At 38.2% G+C, this 19,099-nt stretch overlaps 1 protein-coding gene across 3 annotated transcripts in view; it reads right to left on the reverse strand.

Moving 5' to 3' along the window:
- PELI1 (pellino E3 ubiquitin protein ligase 1) overlaps positions 1 to 19,099 on the reverse strand; it is a 1,042,993-nt gene that overhangs the window by 42,126 nt on the left and 981,768 nt on the right. The window contains exon 1 of one of the 3 annotated variants that reach the window (XM_066267254.1): positions 7,600 to 7,683. The exons of the other annotated variants lie outside the window; for them this stretch is intronic. The gene's annotated coding sequence lies outside the window, so the exon portion shown is untranslated. Of the gene's footprint in view, positions 1 to 7,599; positions 7,684 to 19,099 lie in introns of those variants that run through there. 3 annotated transcript variants of the gene reach the window in all.

The following is a 19,099-nucleotide window of genomic DNA, read 5'->3' on the forward strand; positions in this document are numbered from 1 at the left end:
GTATCATAGTTGTTCATTGATTGCTTTCTCATATGTGCCTTGACTGGGGGATTACAGCAGACCAAATTACTCCTTGCTCAAGCCAGCAAATTTGGGCTTATGCTGGTGAGCCTTGCTCAAACCAGATGAGCCCACACTCAGCTGGTGACCTCGGTGTTTCAAACCAGGGTCCTCCACATCCCGGTCCAACAGTCTATCCACTGAGCCACCACCTTGTCAGACCCTTGATTCTTTCATTGTTTGGGAAGCTTTTTATTTCTCCTTCAACTGTAAATGATAGCCTTGCTGGATGCAGTAGTGTTGGTTGGAGGTTCTTGTTTTGTATAAATTTGAATCTTTTTTGTCAATCCCTTCTGGCCTCAAGTGTTTCTGTTGAGAAGTCGGATGTCATCCTGATGGGGGCTCCTCTGTAGGTAATTAACTGCTTTTCCTTGCAGCTTTTAGTATTCTTTCTTTGTCTATTATTAATTATGATTGGTGTAGGCCTCCTTGGTTTCTTCTTTAATGGGATTCTTTGCTTCTTAAACTTGTGTGACTCTTTCCTTCATCTATTTAGGGAAATTTTCAGCTGTGATTTCTTCAAACAGGTTTTCCATCCCTTGTTCGTTCCCTTCTCCTTCAGAAACGCTTCTGATGTGGATGTTGTTTCTTTCATGTTGTCACCGAGATATCTTAGAATTTCCTGTCTTTTTGAGCCTCCTGTTGTTGTGCTGTTCTGCTTCTGTGCTTTAGTTTATCTTGTCCTCTAAATTGCTGATTTGATCCTCTGCTTCATCCAACCCGCTGTTGATTCCTTCTAGTGCAGTCTTCATTTCTGATATTGTATTTGTCATGTCTGGTTCTTTTTTATGATTTCAAGGTCCTTTTTGATCCTTGCTATCTCTTTTGTTTAGGTACTCATTATGACCATTCATTGTTGCTCTAAGGTCCTTGAGCATCCTAAAAATCATTATTTTAAACTCTGCATCTGGTAGTTTGGTTACTTCCATTTCACTTAGTTCTTTTGCTGGGGATTTCTTTTGGTGATTCATTTGGGTCATATTTCTTTGCCCATTTTGTCTGTGTTAAATTAGGTAGTGCTATCTGACTTTGCAATTTGTTGTGGTGTCTTTATGAGGAAGATGGGCTCCAGGCCACTTGATTTCCTTGCTCTAGGAATGCTTCTCGAGGGTAGTATTTTTCCTGCTGTTGTATTAAATGCAGTTGGTCCTTTCATGGGTGTGGTTACCCCTTCAGGCTGGCTGGCTCTAAGGATCAACCTTAATCATATGTATTAGATACTGGGCAGTGTATGCACTGTTGGGAGCATTTATCCTCCACAGTGTCTGGTGCCTGCTGGACTCCTCCTTTGGGCATGCTGCTTGTGTAATTAGGTGAGTCTAGGGTTGGTGCTGTCTGCTACCCACTACTGGTTGTTGGTTCTAGGTCTTCTTGGATTGGCATCAGCTATTGTTTGTAACCTGCCATTGTTTCCTGTCTGGAGCTACTGCTCTCTTCACTGTTTATGTCTGAGTTTCCTGTGTCTGGGTAGTGTTGGAGGGACCAATCTGTGTATAAGGATCAGTTTCCTTCTGCTTAAAGATGACAGCAGCTCTGTAACAGCCACAAGCTCTTTAAGATTTTCATCCACTTTCAGCTGCTCTATCTCCTCTTGCAGCTGCCTGGTCTTCCCACAAAGTCTTTTGTAGAAAGACTTTAGTGTGGGCTCAGACTGGTCTCCGGAAACCAACCCCTCTACAGGTTGCAAGCTTGGTGAGTTAGGGCAGCTAAGGTTGGGAATACAATGTTAGTGGGACCCCCTACTTTAGGGGTCTCTTGGTCATGAGCTCAGTACAGGGTAAGTGGTCCCTACTTCAGAGCCTAATCCCTCAGCCACTGCTGGCTACTCAAATTTTACTTCTCCCCAGCAAGGTGAGCAGCGGGTTCAGATCAAGTGGGGCTGACAGTCCTCTCTGCAAAAGTTCTTACAGCTGGTAAGACCCTAGTCTCAGGGAGGAAGACTGGGAGTCTTCTCCCTGGGCTAACTGTGACCCCCCTTGAAAGTGGCTAATCCCCTCAACCAGAACCAACAATAGGCTTATGGGGACCCACACTTTAAATGTCCATGCTCCAAGCCCTCTCCCTTCCCTGTGGAATCTAGTGCAATGGAGAAGACTATCGGCTGACTGTAAGCTCCACTCTATCTAATGCACATGAGCCACTGTTCTGGTGCTGATCACAGAAAGTGGAACTCACCTCAGCTGGGCCAGGTGTGAGGAACCCTTCCTTAGGATACCACTCTAGCAAGGGTTGTTAGGTCCTGAACCAATGTTCTCTGCAGATGGCCACTGGATGTGCCAGTCCTGGGCCTCCCTGGAGTGAACCTGGCACAGACCAGTGGGAGACGCTGCCCGTGACTGACCCTCAGCAACCTTCTTGAGTTTGTGGCTGCTTCTGCTCTGCCCAGGTGTATGTGGAACTACCAAGCTGTGCACCTAGGCTGGATTTTACGCACACTAGGTCTGGGGGAAGGTCCACAAAAGGCCAAGGTTCCCTGAGTCCAGCCTCCTTCAGCCTCTGTCTGCTTGTTGGGCTAAGCTACTGAAGAAAACCTCTGGTAGAGTCTAGAACCTGTGGCAATTCAGAGATTAGGAAGGGTGGTGGGTACGGCTCCACTCCTCAGCTTCAAGTGTCAGTCTGTCTAGACTTTTTTCACAGACCTCAGTAGTGTGTGGTCACCAGTTCAGTGGGTATGGCCTCTGAGACCCAGCGCAGTGGTCTGCCTGCAGTCAGGACAGTTTTTACTGAATACTGTGTGAGGTAGAAGCATCAGTCATTGACTCCGGAGCATGCAGGGGAAATCTTCAGTCTCAATGCAAAAAAACGGAGTCATTGACAGGCCCCCTCCTTCCTGGCTTTGTAGAACAACCCAGTCTCCATGGGTTGGACTGGAGAGACTCCCAAGGGCGGGGCAGTTGCTTTTCCTCAGGCTGATACCACACAGAGGCGACTGCTTCACCCAAGAAAGATGGCAACTGAAGTACTGGAGAATGACTCAGCACAGGGGTTCTGGTGGCCATCCCCCACAGTGTCTCTCCCTGGACCACCAACTTTACATTCTCCTCATGCATCTGTAATCCTCTCAGCTCTTCTCTGCTATAGCACTGGGTAAGGGCTGTGAATGAGACTTTCTGCACTGGCCCTTTAAGATGGAGCCTGCATCTCTGAGAACTCCCATCTCTTTCTCACAGACAGAAACTTTGGCTCTTTTCACCACAAAATGCTGTGTGGGCGCCTCTTCCAGGCTCTGGGGCTCTAGGCTGGGGCTCCGGGTGTGGGGCTGAGGACCCTCCCCTCTCTGGGTGAACCTCTCTGCAGTTCGAGTCCTTCCAGACCCTCTACCACCGCTTGCCCCTGGAAGCAGGGCAGCTCTTTCCCCATCTCCGCCCTTCCTATCAGTCTTGTTGTGGCTTCTTCTGTGATCCCTGGTTATAGACTCCTCTTCATTTAGTCCAAAATTGGTTTTTCAAGATGATAGTTCTTAAATTAGGTTGTAATCCGATTTGTCCTGGGAGGTGGCAGTTGAAATGTCTGCCTACTCTGTTATCATCTTGGAATCCCTCTTGTTTTATTAAGAAATTAAAGTTAATGGGTGACACTGATCAATAAGAGTAGACAGGTTTTAGGTGAACATCTCCACAGCATTTGAACTGTTGATTGCATTGTGTGTCCACCACCCAAAGTTAAATCATTTTCCATCACCGTGTATTTGTCTCTCTTTATTCCCCTTCCCCTGGTAACCACTTCACTGTTGTCTATGTTCATGAGTCTGTTTTATATCCCACCTGTGTGTGAAATCATGTAATTCCTGGCTTTTTCTGATTTACTCATTTCACTTAGTATAAAGTTCTCCAGGTCCATCCACATTGTCATAAATGGCAATGTGTCATCTTCTTATGGCTGAGTAGTATTCCATTATATATATGTACCACATCTTTATCCAATCCTCTACCAAGGGACACTTTGGTTGTTTCTATGGCCACTGTGGATAATGCTGCAATGAACATGGGAGTGCATGTATCTTTGTGTACCAATTTTTTTTTGAGTTTTTGGGTAGATACCCAGTAAAGGGATTGATGGGTCATATGGTAATTTTATTTTTAATTTTTTGAGGACCTGCCATACTGTCTTCCATAATGGCTGTACCAGCTTACATTCCCACCAGCAGTGAATGAGGGTTCCTTTTCTCCATAGCCTTTCCAACACTTGTTATTACCTGTCTTACTGATAACAGTCAATTTAATGGGAGTGGGGTGGTATCTCATTGTAGTTTTTATTTGCATTTCTCTAATAGCTAGTGAAGATGAGCACCTTTTCATACATTTGTTAGCCATTTTCATGTCTTCTTGGGATAACTGTCTGTTCAGGTCCTCTTCCCATTTTTTTAATTGGATTGTTTGCTTGTTTGTTGCTAAGCTTTGTGAAGTCTTTATATATTTTGACTATTAACTCCTTATCAGAGTTATTGTTTGTACATATCATCTCCCATTTAGTTGGCTGCCTTTTTGTTTTGTTGTTGGTTTCTTTTGCTGTGCAGCTTTTTAGTTTGATAAAATCCCATTCATTTATTTTTGTCTTTACAGTCGTCCCTCACCATATCATGGTTCACTTTTCGCAATCTCATTGTATCATGAATTTTTAAATTGTATATATCCAATTTTGTATTGCAGATTTTTTGCTGTATTGTAGGATTTTGCAGCATATAGGTATTTTTATATATTTATTATTTTAATTATCTTTGCAGTAAAATAAGCAAAATAAGTGTGGGAAAGGTTTATAAGTGTGGGGAGGTTTTATAAAGCCTTTATATATATATATATATATATATATAATAAAATAAATATAAGGCTGCTACTTTGTGAATTTTGCCTATTGCAGGGGGGTCTGAAACCAAACCCCTGTGATAGATGAGGGACCACTGTACTTTCCTTGCCTTTGGGGTCAAATTTATAAAATGTTCTCTATGGCCAAGGACCATAAGTTTAGTGTCTATGTTTTCTTTTATGTAGTTTATTGTTTCAGATCTTATTTTTTTAAGTCTTTGATCCATTTTGAATTAATTTTTGTGCAGGGGACAAACTATAGTCAAGTTTCATTCTTTTGCAAGATATGTTTTCTTATGGTGAATGGTTGTGCAAGGAAATAGTTTACTTCTCTACACAAAGTTGAACTTCCTTTGTGCTTAATCACATTTAAAATTTTTTTAAAAAACATGCTAAATTAAGTCACAAGAGTAAATACTAGGTCATACTTGTTCAATAAGTGACATATGCAAACCACCTATACCAGCAGTTTTCTGGTATTTTTTAACTTTTAAAATTATATAGTACACATAAACTAATTATTAAAATTCTGCACTTCTGCACACCTAAAATATATTTTTTTGTTAATTTGAGAAAAGAAAAAGCATAATTTTGACTGATTTACCCAAAAATATATAGTAATAGTAGTAATTACCCTTTTCACTCCTAAGTGACTTTTAAAAAAAAAAAATCAGGTGTCTATATAGGGGTCCTTGGATTATGACCATCTTGACATACAATGTTTTGAGTTTATGACACTCACTCCCATAAGAACTTAAAAAAATTGAGACCTGAGTGTTTCAGCTTCCACCATTAGCGTCGTACTTACAGACTATTTGAGCGAACTAGTTCCAGACTAGCCTGGAACAATTTTTCAAGAGGGTAGAGAGACCTGCAACAGATCCTATACCTTCTACATCAGCTGCTTCTTGAGATGAAACATCTCCTGCAGGTTCTCCTGCCTCTCCAGCTTCCTCCTCCCTATAGGTCACTCTCTCCCATCCTGCAATGCCCCTTCCAGTGTGCAAGCCAATCACAGGAATAAAGGTAAGAAATTCTTTTTACACTCATTTTTTGGTCATTTTTCCTGCTAATACAGTAGTGTACAGTATCTTTGTCGTTTTTCTTTTTTCTGTGGCTTAGCTGTGTTTCTATGTTCTAAATTATGATTTTAAAAGGTGGTTAGGATAGGTAAGTGACTTAGGCTAGGGTGTGTTTCGACTTACACCAAAATTCGGGTTATATCACTGTTGGAGGAATGGAACTAATGTCGTAAACCTAAGGACCCCCTGTACTTGTATATAAGGATTTCTGGTACCAAGAATTAAACGAATCAGATGTAACCTTATAATGCAATGTGACCAGTAAGATGCAACTCTATTATATGACCTATATATTTACGGTCCAAGATAGGGCATTCATACCAGATGGTTATTTTTGTGTTGGCTGTTGTCATTTTTTATTTGACAAAGGGAAAAGAAGTCACTGCCCCTGACTAAATAGTCAAGTATTGTATGTTCTAAAAATTTGGCAGCACACTGGTTGAAAATTGCTACCCATTAAACTGATATTCAACTTGAGTCTAGGAGCCAATCTCACTTATATAAAAACGCTTTTGGTGATCCTAAGTCTAATACCGTGTCACCTAACACCTTGCCACAAGATGAACCACCCTTTACTCTATAGCAAGAAGTTTAATTCTGTTGTTTCCCAGCATTCCACAACTGTGTCCCATCCCCTGAGGTTGTTCAGTGAATCTGCATAATGTTTCTGCTGGCAAAGGCCCAAGCAGGTTACTGTGACATAAATCTGCTCAGGTATCCTGCTTTTGTCCAATGTAGATATACATCCAGTCCAGGAAACATATCTATACAAATGATCTGGGCATATTTTAAGATTCTGCTATTTGGTGAGCCTGCCTGGGTCATGTGATTCTACTCTGATGAAACTGCTCAAGAAGCCGGGCATGACAGGTCCAATACTCATACTAAACAGAATGTAATTGTGACTATGCCACAACAAAACCCGAGGACTTGTAATTCTTTCAATCAACATATTGATTCTATACTAATTATGGGAGTGTATTTCTAACTCCTAGGGCAACCAAGATACCAATAGCTCATATACTATGATCATGATCTACCTTAGTGATTAAGAAGAGCATTAAGTGTATAAAAACTCCTTATCTATAGCAAGCTCTATGTTTATATAAAATAATCTCCTGAGGAAATATATTTTTCTTAAAAAGCACTAAGACATTAAAAACAAAACCTCTATATTGTGTGAGTATGTGAACTATTTTTATAATAGGGAAAATTCCCATATTCATAAGGGAGAAAAGGAATAAAATTAAATTTTTAGGCTTTTCTTTCCCAATCTGAATACTGATTTTATTTTTAAAGAACTTTTTTTTTCTTTTTTCTTTTCACATATGCTTTATTTACACTGATAGTTGATTAATAACACCAGGAAGGCCAGTCAAATACAGAAAAACTTTAGTTAGCTTTCTTGGTTGATGGGAATCAAAGTTACCAACTTTGACAAATGAACCTGAAACTAAATGACCTTTTGCCCACTCTTAAGTATCTGGCCTGACTTACAGGTGTCTCAAAACTTCCTTATTTTCATCTATAATGCCTGAACTTCTGGCAATTATCTCAGTTGAGGTCAGGGACCAATGATAGACTTCCAACACCCTGAAATGTTTAAAACTTATTCCAGAAAAAAAAAAAACACTAACAAGACAAAGTGCACTTACCTCACAATTTCTAGGTCTTTTCAGTTTTTTTTTTTCCTTTTTGTATGGTCCTATTTTTCTTCTTTAGTTGTAGTAGCCTAGGTTTTGATTTCACCCCTTGGACACAAATGATAGCCTAGAACGTGCTTCTTCTCTAATGATCTCTGAACACTTCTAAGGAAGCAATGAAGCACTCATTCCTCAGTCTCTTTGCTTCTAGCCACACCCACAGCAGGTGTGTAAATTATGACATCCTTTAGTTGCACCTCACTGGTGACACTTAGGTCATGTTTCTCTAACACTTAAGGCAAACTCACATATATGGCATTTGTTATACCATAATAATTCTTTTCTGAATATCTACATGTGCCCAGCTTTTTACTCACCCACTCCTTTTGAGGAAAATGTACACTACCAGTGTAGGATTTTTCAACAAAGCATAATTCTTCCTTGTTAGGGGTAGGACACAGAAAAAACAATATCACTGGTTTACTATATGATATAGTAACATTTTAAAGCTGGAAAGAACCTTAGAGAATATCCTGTTCAACTTGCTCAATTTTCCTTTCAATTCCCTCATTTTACAGATGAGAAAAAAATCTAACTCCAGAGAGGATGTTATTTGATGAAAGTCATTGGGCTAAGTAGTAGAGCTCGTTAATAGATCTTTTTGACTTCTCTATTAGTTTCATTAATTTTAGAGGCAATACCACGAACGCTAAAGAAGAGAGCAGTTAGCCAACAAGTAACTCAATACCTCTCGTTATGTAAGTACTATCACATGAGATGGCCAAATCTTCACCTCTAGCTCTATTCTCTGCTGTGTGTTGTTACAATTTTATACCATAAAGAAAAGGCTGAAAATTAGACAAATAAAAGCAATGAATTAACATATCATGGAGATTTGTTTCTTTTTGCTCACAAGATAGGGCATGCCTCCCTGAATTGGCTGCCCACACCCCCCACCCCTTTGCGGTCTATCCTAACCTGGAAGTCTCCTTAAACAAAATAAAGAAATCTAAATAGCAAAAGTATTGCTACACAGGGGACCCAAATAGATATTTCTTCAAAGAGGACAGATGAGCAACAGACATAAAAATATACTCAATGCCACTAATCATCAGAGAAATGCAAATTAAAACCACATGAGATATCACCTCATGACTGTTAGAATGGCTATAATCAATAAATCAACAAACAACAAGTGTTGGCAAGGATGTGAAGCCCTCCTGCATTGTTGGTGGGAGTGCAGACTGGTGTAGCCACTGTGGAAAACAGTATGGAGGTTCCTCAAAAAATTAAAAATGCAACCTGGCTGGTGGCATAGTGGATAGTGCTGAGGTCACTGGTTTGATCCTAAGGTTGTTGGCTTAATCATGGAGTCATCAGCTGGTTCCCAAGAGTGCTGGCTCAATCCCAATGTTGCCAGCTTGACCCCTACAGTCACTGGTTTGAGCTCCCATCAGGGCACATATGAGAAACAATCAATGGCACAACTAAGTGGAATGAATTGATACTTTTCTCTGCTCCCACTTCCTCTCTCAAAAATGAAAATAAAATAAAATAAATAAAAATGCAACTGCCTTATGACTCAGCAATTCCACTTCTGGGTATATATACCCACAGAAACCCCAAACAACTAATTTGAAAGAATATACGAACCCTTATATTATTGTAGCATTATTTACAATAGCTAAGATATGGAAGCAACCCAAGTGCCCATCAACTGCTGAGTGGATAAAAAACTGTTATATATATATATATACAATGAAATATTACTCAGCCATAAAAAAAGAAATCTCACCATTTGTGACAGTATAGATGGACCTAGAAGGTATTAAGCTAAGTGAAATAAGCCAGAGAAAGACAAATACCATCTGATTTCACTTATATGAAGAATCTAAAGAATAAAATGAACAAACAAAATTGAAACAGACTAATAAGGGGGGTAGAGCAACTGGGTGAAAACAGGGAAGGGATTAAGTACAAACTGGTAGTTACAAAACAGTCATGGAGATGTAAAGTACAGCATAGCGAATATAGTCAACAATACTGTAATGACTATGTATGATGCCAGATGAGTACTGGAAATATTGGAACACTTTGTAAGGTTATGAGTGTCTAACCACTAGTCTGTACACCTGAAACTAATACAAAATAATATGGAATATAAACTATAATGGAAATATAAAAGTTTAATAAAAGGGAAAAAAAAGTAGTGTCATAGATGACCCACAGAATGGGAAAAAATAAGTTCAAATCACCCGATACAGATATATTTATATCTAGATACAAATACATAAAGAACTTTTGCAACTAAATAATAAAAAATAAATTACCCAATTAAAAACTGGTAAAGAGTCTGACCAGACGGTGGTGCAGTGGACAGAGCGTCGGACTGGGATGCGGAGGACCCAGGTTCGAGACCCCGAGGTTGCCAGCTTGAACGCAGGCTCATCGGATTTGAGCAAAGCTCACCAGCTTGAGCCCAAGGTCACTGGCTCGAGCAAGGGTTCACTTGGTCTGCTGTAGCCCCCCGGTCTGCCCTCTAGACATAATAGTGAGGATATTATGTGGGAACGGTATATTAATAGGCCGACTAGGGAGATTGTGAAGGCTAGTATTGTGTTCACGTAGGTCAAGGACATTTAATAGTTATGGGTAAGGCCATAGTTTAGTGAGTCGAAATCACTTGTTTTACTTTAAACTAACTATCATTACTCAGCTCATTCTAATCCTTCTTGTGATCATTTATAGGCTAGGCTAATGGCTAAGAGGGAAATGAGAAATAGAGATATGATGAGTATGATGGAGAGATTGTTGGTTTGGGTTGCTCAGGGGAGGGGTAGGAGAAGGGCGATTTCTAGGTCGAACAATAAGAAGGTAATGGCTACTAGGAAAAATTTTATGGAGAAGGGAAGCCGCGCAGATCCTATAGGATCAAACCTGCATTCATAGGGACTAGATTTTTCTGCATATGTATTGGTCTGGGGGAGTCAGAATGCAATAATTACTAGTAGGGTTACTAGTAGGGTGTTGATGGAGATAGAAATCACTACGTTAATTACTCTTTTTTGGACTTACTACCGAATCTAACTGATTGGAAGTCAGTTGTACTAGTTAATACTAAAAGAGTATGAACCTCATCAGTAGATAGAGACGTATAGGAATAGTCAAACTACGTCAATAAAATGTCAATATCAAGCTGCGGCTTCGAATCCAAAATGGTGGGTAGATGTAAAGTGGAATGAGAAAGCAATCAATGAACAAATAAGAAACCTCAACGAAGAATTGATGTTTCTCATTTCTCTCCCTTCCTGTCTGTCTGTCCCTATCTGTCCCTCTCTCTGACTCTGTCTCTCCTACAAGAAAAAAAAAATTGGTAAAGAATCTGAACAGACATTTCTACAAACAAACAAAAAATACAAATAGCCAAAAAGTACATGAAAAAATATTCAACTGATCATTAGCCATTAGGGAAATGTAAATCAAAACTACAATGAGATGCCACTTCACACCACCTAGGATGTCTATAATAATAATTTTAAAAAGATAGATAATGACGAGTATTGGCAAGGATGTGGAAAAGCTGGAATCCTGAGGTAGGAAAGTAAAATGGTGGTCACTTTGTACAGCAATTTGGTGGTCCCTCAAAAGATTAAACATAAAGTTACTGTATAACCCAGGAATTCCACTCTCAGGTGAAATAAAACACGTTTACACAAAGATTTGTGCACTAATGTACATAGTGCACATTATTCATAAAAGCCAAAAAAGTGGAAACAACTCAAATGTCCATCACTGATGAATGAATAAATGAAATGTAGTATATCAATATAATGAAATATTATTTGGTAAAAAAGAAATAAAATACTGATATATGCAACAATATGGATGAACTTTGAAAACATGCTAAGTGAAAGAAGTCAGTCACAAAGGATTATATATTGTGTGATTCCATTTCTATGAAATATCCAGAAAGTAAGATCAGTGGTTGCATAGGGGGAAGGAACGGGGGAGATTGGGAAGTGACAGCTAAAGGTTATAGTTTTTTTTCACGTGATAAAAATGTTTTAAAATTGTGATGATAGATGTACAACTCTGTGACTATACTAAAAATCACTGACATGTATACTTTAAGTGGGTAAACTGTGTGGTATATAAATTATATCTCAATAGAGCTGTTAAAATAAATAAAGCATTAATCACATTTAAAAAATACCTACCATAAACTCAAGATCACTGGATGCTGGCAGACACCTGGAAATCAAATACTGATTTTCTGAAGAACAAAAGATCAGAAAAACTTATGCAGCTTTAGAACTTACATAAGTTTAAAAATTCTAGATATTATAACTTCTATTTCTTCTAGAACCAGAGAAACTGAGAGAATCATCTGAACACTCTATAAGATATATAAGTTTTCACAGAGCTGAAAACTTCTCAAAACCAACTGCTTTTTGTACCAGAAAAACACAAAATTCACAATTAGGGTTGGAATTTTAAATTTCATATTCTGTTTCAATCTAACTTTAATTGTAGACATGGGTTTCTGCTTAATGTTTTTGCTGACACCTTACATCCCTTTCAACAAATGCAACTGAGGGATATTTTCTCTCACTACAATCAATTAATCAATTCTCTAGCCCAAACTGGGTGTCCAACAATTCAGTTCAATTCTGACACTACTTGGACTTAGCTCAGATTCTATAAGTTAAAGGCTCAGTCCCACCACCTCAGATGCCAGTCACATCCAGGCCACCCTTACTTCTGACAGACTGGCTACATATTTACTTACGTTTTTTCACTTTATTATAAAGGGAAATATTTGTTTATAGTTCTACTTGGCTAAATAACTAAAAATAGTTTTAAAAACCTAATTCTTCTAGTTTACTAGATATCTCTCCACAAGATTATGAAGAACTACCCTTCTTCCAATGTTCCAGATTAGCACTTTCCAGTAACTGTTTATTAATGACTTCTTTTACTAACATAGCAACTGTGGGCTTCCCTTGCAGTTTAATTAATTTAGGTATTGGAGCAATTTTTAAACTGACAGCTACAGATTCCTTACTTTTAGTTTTGTGCATCTAGAGTCACTAATAATGCAATTACTAACCCAATGAATGTTACTAAGCATTCACTACAATGCCAGAAGTTATGGGAGTATTCAAACTAATCCAAAAGATATGATTCCCTATACCATCACTCATTCACTTACAGTTATGAAAAAAAAAAGGTATAAATCAATCAAGCCAAATCAAATCAGTATAGGACAGGTACTATATTAAAGCAAAAGATCATAGGTACTGGAAGGCTCCAAAGAAAAGTTACTACTTTGATGGAACAAGATCCAGGGAAAGCTTCACTGAATGTATGTGTTTTGTGGGGTTGTTGCTATTACTTTTTTTTTTATACCTTTGACCATAGAGTCCATCACTGTGTTCACTGAGCCAAGTATCTACAAGGACAAATAGCAAAGCTTCCTATTCATGCTAGCTAAATCAGGTTATTCATACATTTACTGAACACTCGCCAAACTCTTTTTTTTTTTTTTGGTATTAGGAAAAAGCAATGTTATAATAAGGGTTTATTTTGTTTTGGAATAAGAAAGCCAGAGTTCTCAAATTTACTGTGTTACTTTGCAACTCTTGCTTTACTTTCCTTCAACATTGTGTAGGTGGAGGAAAGAAACCAAGACATTCAGAACAAAATGTGAAGTCAAAGGAAATTTTTAGACAGTAATAAATTGTTAAAATGACTTAAACTTACTGTTAGAATAATCTTTTATAGAGAAATAAAATGCATGCACTTTAATACACCCTTGACATTCAATGGAAACATACTAGGCTCAAAATACCTTAAATTCAGATCTTATTTGTTCATACTAATTTGGCTTCTTTTTCATATAAGTAATATCTCAATAAAATGCAATTAAAATAGGTTTTAATTTATTCTTACTACTTTAAAAAGATTTAAATTCTTAGTAATTCATATTATTCCATTTTTGCTGATTATGAAAATGTTCTTCAGTAAAAATTTATACTATTTATAAATTTTCCAAGTCACATTGCGGTTTTGAAGGTCCACTTTAAATAAACCACTCTCTATAAAACAAGCAAATAAATACATTGCTGATTCAAAAAGATGTAGAATACAGCCCACAACTGCTAATATTGTTAAATTCTTATAGGAATGGACAGACATACTCATTCATAAATATTAATATAACATAAAAATAGAAGAAGCTATCTAAATGATTATATCTATATTAGACTAAAATAGAAGTATCATTTTCTACTTCATTTTATATTTTTGTTAGGAAGAATAACCCCACAAGAGGTATCTTATTTTCCTTTTCAGTAAAAATTGAGCTTTAATTTTCAGATTAAAACCAGTCATAGAAATCAATGCACAAAGGGTATCCCCTCATCACCCTTTACCCCTACCCCATCTCTCCTAAGACCCTGAGAACAGAACCTTAGATCTCATGGTTCTTTATAAATTTCTTGGTCCAAAAGCCCAGTTTGCTTAAGGTGTTAAAGTGTTAACCTAGAAAAACATGGTAACCTGTAAAAACACTGCCTTATATTATAGAACTATCAGCAAATTTGACTACTACAGCTAATAGGAAAATTAATATTATGGTATTTGTTGAAGCAGCACCAAATTTTATACTGATCTTCAGAGGTGAAAAGTCCTAGCAATTCCCATTTATATATTGCTTTAAAACAGTAATTTGGAAGAGAATTCATACAAACTCCAAATCAGCACTAAGTACTAAAAACAAACAAACAAACAAAAACAGAAAAAAAAAAGTCTTTTCTAGTTAAGTCCTAGTTAAGTGCTAACCCTTAAAATGGAAAAGGAAACCACTATCAAGTGTTAAGGACATCTACTTTCTGCTGCCCAGCAAACATTCAGCCTTCCTGTGGTATAATGGTATCTTCAATTCTATTTTTGGAAATAGTTTATTATGTATCTGGTGGAGTTGACTACGCCCTGAAACTTGATGGCTGGGCATATGGCTCAGTCCCAGTCAGAGCTTCATATTTCCCCCCAGTCTGACTGAGCCAATAAGATACAGTGAGGCTTTTGCTGGGTCTTCTAGGATAACGATGGTTACTCTTTCCAGATATACATGACACTGTGAAGAGTTAGGGGCTGCATGGCTTGAAGCTATCTTTTGCTCATGTAGGGCTAGAGAATAAAGCCAACACTGAGAAAGCAAGGCTGAGAAATGTACAGAAGTAGAGTCTTGGTGACACTGTTTGAGCCTTGGGTGGAGCCATTCTTGAAGCCACACTTATCCTGGACCAGTTTACACAAACCAATAAATCTTTTCCACATTTAAGCCAGTTTCAGTGGCATTTTATTGTCACATTGAGAGAATCTGAACTAATAGAAACACTATGTTAAGTGTATTTGTTCCCACAAGAGTAAATACACAGAATTCAGTTCCAAAAAACAAGGTAAAAACAGACTCTTCCCTCCTAAATGATTCTGGCTTTTCAAAGCTCACTCTTCCTCAAGAACTCCTTCCTGCTAAATTCAAAGGCTACAGGACTTTCTGCTTTTATACCGTCTTAATACAAAGAAATTTTTTTTTTGCCATAAATAAGAATTTAAAAAATCAATTATAGAAAAAAGAAGTAACAAGTATGGGGGGGGGGACACACGGAACACAAATCATCTATAGAAGTTGTAAATGGGCCCTGGCTGGTTGGCTCAGTGGTAGAGCGTCGGCCTGGTGTGCAGGAATCCCGGGTTCGATTCCTGGCCAGGGCACACAGGAGAAGCGCCCATCTGCTTCTCCACCCCTCCCCCTCTCCTTCCTCTCTGTCTCTCTCTTCCCCTCCCGCAGCCAAGGCTCCACTGGAGCAAAGTTGGCTCGGGCGCTGAGGATGGCTCCATGGCCTCTGCTAGAATGGCTCTGGTTGCAACAGAGCGACGCCCCAGATGGGCAGAGCATCGCCCCCTGGTGGGCATGCCAGTGGATCCTGGTCGGGCACATGCGGGAGTCTGTCTGACTGCCTCCTCGTTTCCAACTTTAGAAAAATACAGAAAAAAAAAAAAAAGAAGTTGTAAATGGTAACCAGATGTGCTTTTAAACTAAAGGTCTAAATGAGACTCAGAGATTAAAGCTTATACAAACTAAATTCAACTACATACAGACTCTAATACAAAGACACCAAAATACTAAAATCAAAGTTCCTATTAAAAAAGCAGCTAATAAAATGAAAATTAAAAGGAAAACTTGGGAAATAGAAACATTTTAGACTTTTAAAAATGGACAAATCACTAGTTTCTAAAGAGATATCAATTCTAAAATATAAAAATTATTTATTTAGACATTCCATGTGAATATGACATGCTACTGAGCTGCCAAGTCATTCTGAAAATGTTTAGAAAAAGACAACAGAGTGTAAATCACAACTAAAGACACTTAAGAGTAATGTAAAAGTACTTCCATTTTCTAGGAATTTTGGTGACTTAACTGCTAACAAGAAATATAGAAAAACAAACAGCGCACATAGAATAATGGAATTAAGATGTACTGTATATCTTTTTACTTCTCACATCATAATAAAATGAGCTTTTACCTAATATTTTAGATCTTCAGCATTTTAAACACCAGGTTTGAGCACTGAATGTTCTTTTTTTTTTTGGTGACAGAGAGAGTCAAAGAGAGGGACAGATAGGGATAGACAGACAGGAAGGGAGAGAGATGAGAAGCATCAATCATTAGTTTTTTGTTGTGACACCTTAGTTGTTCATTGATTGATTTCTCATATGTGCCTTGACCTAGGAGCTAGAGCAGACTGAGTGACCCTTTGCTCGAGCCAGTGACCTTGGACTCAAGCTGGTGAGCCTTTCTCAAACCCGATGAGCCTGCGCTCAAGCTGGCGGCGTCGACCTCGGGGTCTCGAACCTGGGGCCTCCACGTCCCAGCCCAACGCTTTATCCACTGTGCCACCACCTGGTCAGGCTACATACAGTATTCTTATGATCACAATGAAACCATTAATATGGAGTCTGCCTGTGAGAAAGATGAGACAAATTATTAGTTGAAATAAAATAAAATAGAGTGATTAAGGAAGTTCTTAATTTTTTTCTTAAGTGAGAAGTGGGGAGACAGACAGAGAGACAGACTCCTGCATGCGCACCAACCGGGATGCACCCAGCAAGCTGCCTACCAGGTGATGCTCTGCCCATCTGGGGCTGCTGCTCTATTTTAGCACTTGAGGCAAGGCCAGGAAACCATCCTCAGAGCCTGGGGCTAACTTGTTCCAACCAAGCAATGGCTGAGGGAGTGGGAGAGAGAGATATAGAGAGAGAAGGGAGAGGGAGAGGGGTGGAGAAGCAGATGGTCACTTCTCCTGTGTGCCTGACTGGGAATTGAACCTGGGACTTCTACATGCTGGGCCAATGCTCTACACTGAGCCAAACAGCCAGGGCTAGTTAAGGGAGTTCTGGAGTCAGACTGTCTATGTTTGTCTCCTGGTGTATCATTTAATAGCTGTGAGACTTGGACCAACTTCACTAAGGTTCAGTTTCCTAGTTTGTAAACCTAAGATAATAATATTATTAACATGTATGCAGTGCTTATCATAACAGGTGCCTGGCATTTTACAAAGGTCTTCACATATTAATTCTTTAACTCCTAAAAATGTTCTCAGCAGATAAATATTATCATCTCTGTTTTATAGATGAAGAAACTGAGGCCCAGATCAGTAAATTACCTGAGGTCACACAGCTAATAAATGGTAGGACTGGCATCTGGGATAGGAATCTGGAAAGTCCTGACTAAGAGTCTACACTTATAATCATTACAGGCTATTACTTTTCACTAGTATTACCTAACTCAAGGGTTGTTATGAGAATTAAACAAAGTACCTAGCATATAATATATAGTAGCTCAGTAAGGGTTTATTGTTACAGTAATATAGCCAATTTCTATTTACTTAAATATATTATCAATTATTTAGAAATGATTAGTATAGAAAAAATTCCTGCTAAACAAAATACAATATTTTGGGGAGGGGAACAATGCTGGAAATTAACTTTATGAAGGGTAATAAATCACTCTTCAAAACCTTTGGTACTTTTCTGCATTTGGTACTTTTGAGGTTCCCACGTGTTTGACCTTGAACATGGGAATATGAGGTACCTTTGAGACATCCATGAGAGGAGTTGGAAATATTTATACAGGGTAGGTGGGACAAAAGTAAGTTTATAGTAGTGAGTACATAAAACACACAATTTATTCTTGTATTATTATTTATTAATTATTGTATTACTTCCCATATGAATAACTATAGACCTACTTTTGCCCATTTTGTATATTTAGGAAATATAAACCTGGGAAGCTTCAACATACAGATGAAATTACCTAGGGAAAGCAAATAGAGTAAGAGAAAAAAGCCTAAGACTAAGCCTTGAGGAATTAAAAAATTTAGTAATCCAAGAAATCAACAACTTCTAAAATAAAACAGTGACAGTATCAAGGTGCTGGTTATGGTGTATGGTATCCTGGAAGTGAAGAACATTTCAAAAAGAAGGAAATAAGGTGGTCAGCAATGTCAAATGCTGCTGGGGCAAGAAAGGAGAGAGGGGGGATGGGGGGAGGGGAGGGGCACAAAGAAAACCAGATAGAAGGTGACGGAAGACAATTTGACTTTGGGTGAGGGGTATGCAACATAATCAAATGTCAGAATAATCTGGAGATGTTTTCTCGGAACATATGTACTCTGATTTATCAATGTCACTGCATTAAAATTAATAAAAATAAGATTAAAAAAAAAACACAATGTCAAATGCTGCTAAGAGGTCAGGTAAGATGAACCCTGGAAAAGTGTCACTGGATTTCGCAATCTTATCTCCACAGCTATTTAAAACAAAAAACCACTGGATTTTATGATTTTATTTTGAGCATATTTATATATAACTTTTTAAAATCAAGAACAGCAAGGTAGCATTTAGTTATGTTGATAATAATACTGATCTTCCTTCCTACTGCCTCCAGCCCCCATAATGCCCATCTACCAAGGGCATTACTGGTGAGGTATTTCATAATGAAACTATGATCTAATGGCATTTTCCTGATTGGAAGTTAAGCATCATATTAGACACTAGGAAGACAAAGAAAAAAACATTCAGTCTGTCTTTAGGACACATATGTAAGACAATTTAATGTCAATTTAATATGATAAAAGTAGTATCTGAACCCTATGGAAGCAAAGAACACTCATCACAATTCAGGGGTGGAGTTAGACTGCTTATGAACAAACAATATCCACTCATTCATTTTCTGAGCAGCTCCTATGTACCCTGTATGCTAGAACCTGGGAACACAAAAACAGTAAGCTTTACTATGTGTGCTCACGTAGCTCATGGTTTAGTGAAACGTGTCCAAATATGTAAGAAGAAATTCTAATACAATGTGGTAAGTACTGTAACTGAGGTATTAACCCAACGACAGTAAAAAGGCCTGAGACCCAAACTTAGAACTAGAGAAGTT

The sequence above is a fragment of the Saccopteryx bilineata genome, chromosome 3 (genome assembly GCF_036850765.1).
Source record: "Saccopteryx bilineata isolate mSacBil1 chromosome 3, mSacBil1_pri_phased_curated, whole genome shotgun sequence".
NCBI classification, from domain to species: domain Eukaryota; kingdom Metazoa; phylum Chordata; class Mammalia; order Chiroptera; family Emballonuridae; genus Saccopteryx; species Saccopteryx bilineata.